This window comes from Cetorhinus maximus, chromosome 19, assembly GCF_964194155.1.
Source record: "Cetorhinus maximus chromosome 19, sCetMax3.hap1.1, whole genome shotgun sequence".
Lineage (NCBI taxonomy): Eukaryota > Metazoa > Chordata > Chondrichthyes > Lamniformes > Cetorhinidae > Cetorhinus > Cetorhinus maximus.
In genome coordinates this window covers 617823-622026 of record NC_135897.1, presented here as the reverse complement: position 1 = coordinate 622026, position 4204 = coordinate 617823, and the positions used below count along the sequence as shown (strand labels likewise).

At 41.0% G+C, this 4204-nt stretch overlaps 1 non-coding gene across 1 annotated transcript; it reads left to right on the top strand.

Annotated features, from left to right (window-relative positions):
• Positions 1-1699: 1699 nt before the first annotated feature.
• On the top strand, positions 1700-1771 carry trnag-ccc (transfer RNA glycine (anticodon CCC)). The gene has a single exon. It is a non-coding gene; the product is annotated as a tRNA-Gly (tRNA).
• Positions 1772-4204: the final 2433 nt, after the last annotated feature.

Genomic DNA, 4204 nt, shown 5'->3' with positions numbered 1-4204 from the left:
GTAACAATTTATTCATTTCCAATTATTTTCCTTTTCTTTTGCCTCCAGTTCAAGTTTTCTCAGTCCCTTTGATTGTTTCAACATCAAGCCTCTTCATGTTAAACTGAAGTTTCAGTACTTCCAACTGTTACTTCTCGTGTCAGGTATCACTTCGAATTTTTAATGCTGTGCTATACCTCCAATCATATCTGCTTTCTTACCATCTGCAGGTAACCCCAATTGTATTTTTTCTGCCAATTCCGATGACTTAAAATTATTTACCTTTTGTAAACCATCCAAAGTCATAACTTCAACTCCCAAACAAGTCTCAGCCACTTACAAAGCCATATTGCAATCTCACCACTACAAAATTCCTTTCCCCAACTCCTGAATTCAAAGTGCTTCTCGTACTCGTAACCTTAAGATTCACCAACTGTAAAAAAAATCAAAGAACATCAAATATATCCCACAAAGAGCTTCCAGCTCTGTTATCGCACAGCCGATGATTAATGTTGTTTAATGCCAAATGAGAAATTTGAAAAAAAATTTCCGCAGCTTGTTCTGCAATTTGTATAAATTTTGAGGTGCACGACCTGAATTCAGTTGTCATAAGACCACCACGTATTATACGTTTTTACGAAGCTTGATTAAAAAAATTATTAATGGAGGAAATTAGTTTAAATGATGCATAGATCTACAAATTATACGATGATAACTTCTAAACCCCCTAGTCAATCTAACTCCGAGTTACACTTTCATTAAGGCAACAATAAGACAGATAGATAGTAAAATATCAAGGCAAAAGAACATGGTACTTTGAACACGTCGAATTCCAAGTGAGTTTTCTTAGTTTCAGTGTTTTGAAGGCAGCAGCTTGAAGCATGGATACTGAAGGCTTTTTCACACACTTGTAAGATCTTGAAAATGCTTCCCTTGTACACAGCCCTTATTCCTTATTTATACATATCTTCGTCTTGAAATGCAAATACCCAATCCTTCACTATGTTTTCGGCTTCATCTCCCTGATAATTAAACACATCTCATAGCATTAAGTTTTACAAGTAATAATTGGGAAAAAATAATCATTGTTTCTAAACATCATCTCGATATGTGACACATTTCACGACCACCCCAACCCCGCTTGGAAAATAATCTGACATGTTTATTTCAAAATGGAAATGTCCCGTTGCCACCAATGTTTCTAAGCTTCTCCATCTTTACCTAATTTACATTTCAAACCAAACCTCTCTTCTCACATCAAAACACCCAGGCTAGCTAATTCAATTAAATCACACACACACACACACACACATACACACCCACACACACATACACACACACATATGTAGGCACAGAGACACATCCCATGGAACATGAATCAATGATGTCCATACAGAATGGCCTTCTTCTGCTTCCTAATATGCCTTTGATTTACAGAAGGGGACGTGTTATTCATCAGTGAGTGGGGAAGTAAAATAATTAATCCTGAATCTTGTGAAGTACAATTCCAATTATGATTTAACTCGACTTAATGTCTGATGTGAACTTCTGGAAAGTCGACCTAAATCTCATCCAATATAATAGGTATCGGCTACTCCCTTTTTGAGTGCTGTGTGGATTACAAATTTGTTGCCCATGGTTGAAAAAAAACCGGAAACCAATTGGGAAAGGTTTAGCACCAAAACCCAGATTAATACTCTGTGCCCACACTCTATAGTCAGCGATGGTGGTGTAGTGGTGAGCATGGCTGCTTCCCAAGCAGTTGACCTGGATTCGATTCCTAGCCATCGCAATGTTTCGCATTCAAACGGGAGCTGTGGTTGCTGTCCGTTTTAGACTTGTACAGCACATAAACTGGCGATTCTTGCCTTTGCTGGCCATTAAGCACCTGTTTATTCTAATCCCATTTTCTAGAACTTAACCCGTAGAATGACCATTGTATTCTGTGGCGTTTGAAGTGCTCTGCTCAATATATCTTTACTTTCAAATGTACGCGGGCGTAGTTCAAAGAAAATACGTTCCACTTTAACATTTCACTCACGTATGATCCTTTTTGTTAATAACTATGATTTTCCGTGAACTGCGGTGCGAAATCGGAAAGGAACAGCGTTAACGTTTCGAGCCGAATGTGAGTCTACTTCGGAACCAGGGAGAGGTCGATATGCGACAGGTTTAATGCTGTTGACTGAAGTGGGGAGGAGCTGGTGGAGCAGAATAGACCTGGTTCCGATTGAATTCAGAAAGCGGTGAATGAAAGCGACCGTCCTGCTATATATTTCTCGTGATAATTATGTTAAATAGAAAATCAAATCAAATTTTCTTCAGGTGAAACAGTTGGTTCCTGCAGCTTTGTAAATTATCGAGTTAAAGTTCAGCCAATGGCGGCCTGTAGTTTCCCGTGTTGTATTTCATGGCCAGAGTTTGGTTTATACCTGCCTGGTTCTCGCCAATTCGTGCTCGGGTTGGTCTCTGAAAGACTTCAAAAAGTGGGGTGTGCAGCAGACTCGGTGTTAACAGTTCTTGTGTTACAGATTGTGCTGACAACTCTTCAGAAAATATATCTTGATAACTCAAATGTCATTGCACTGCCTGACTGTCTTTAGTGGCCATGTTGAAATTATTGTAATAATCATTGATTGTATTGAAGCACCTCGTGATCTATGTATAAAAGTTGAATCTGATGAATAAAGTATATTTTTCAAAAAAAAAATCTATTCTCACCGAGGGGCTGAGAAAGTTATAGGCCCCTCGGGCTATACGGATCCCAATCAATGCATGCATTGAATACTAATTATATTATAATTGTATTGAAGCAACCTCAGAGTGCAAGATAATGTATGTTCATTGCTCCAATACCATTGCACTGCCTGATTGTCTGTAATGACCATGTTGAAATGAGTGTAATATTCATTGATTGTATTGAAGAACCTCATGCTCCATGTGTAAAAGTTGAATGTGACTGTACTTATTTTGTTGCCGATTTAGAGATGTTTTGAAATGTTCTTTCAGATATTTTATGAATCAAGATATTTTTCAATTAAGGAAAAAACTCTTCAGAAAATGACCAGCACCAAGAAGACAAATCGTCCGGAGGGAAACTCCTCGCAAACAGTTGGCTCCCAACGCTCCCTGGCCAGGAGGGCGCTCCAGCGACGGGCCGATTGAAGAAGCCTCATCGCTAAAGAGCCGGCACTGTGGCTCTGCGGGGGATCCGCCGCTACCAGAAATCCACTGAGCTGCTCATCCGCACTCTGATATTCCAGAGCCTGGTGCGGGAGATCGCTCAGGACTTCAATGCAGACCTGCTCTTCCACGGCTCGGCCGTCATGAACCTGCAGCAGGCCAGCGAGACTGACCTGGGGTGGGGCTTATTGAGGACATAAGCCTGTGCACCATGCAAGCAAGTCACCATCATGCCCAAAGACAACCAGCTGGCCCGCCGCAAACGCGGGGAGCGTGTCTAAACCCCGGCTTCAACACCAAGTGTAACAACGGCTCTTTTCAGAGCCATCAAACTGACAAAGGGCAGAGCTGTGACCTGTCACTGCTGTGACCAGCATTTCCCCAACCCCTAATTAGACTTTAAAACTGATTGATTTTAATAACACCCAGTGCTTTGCGAGGTGATTTCAGGGGGAAGTTCAGAGCCCTGTGTCTGGAGTCAGATGTTGACCAATCCATGGTGAGGATGGCAGATTTGTAACCAATGGTCTGTGTCTGATTCCGGTAATGCGGCAGCTCTTTAATTAATGGAGTGTGAGTCTCATATCTGTCCTAGAAATTAGAAACAACATCTCCGGTGCCTGCCAGGCCCCAGATCGCAGGTTTTCTTAGATTAAAGTTTAATGTTGCTGATTTATATAGAATTGTTGTTTTCAAACACTCTTTTTTAGAAGGGGATATGTGTGAGCAGAAGGTGTAAGGAAACAAATGCGGGTAAATGGAATTAGGCGACTGGGATTTGTATGAACTGATATTCGCCCAGTCCGTGAGTGGGTCTGAAGCGGGTTTACTTGATAAACTAAGGTACAGACGTGGCCTAACCCGCGGGTGTTCTGCATTTTCTGAACTAATACTGGTTAAACTGGTTAAACTAATTCAATTACTCTGGTGAATTGAACAATATTTCGGATCCGGAGCTAACAGCTGTATCTGACACAGGTTAATCTCTCAGTTAGAATGAGGAACCAGAATAGTGAGGACTGTCAGTGAATACAATAGATCT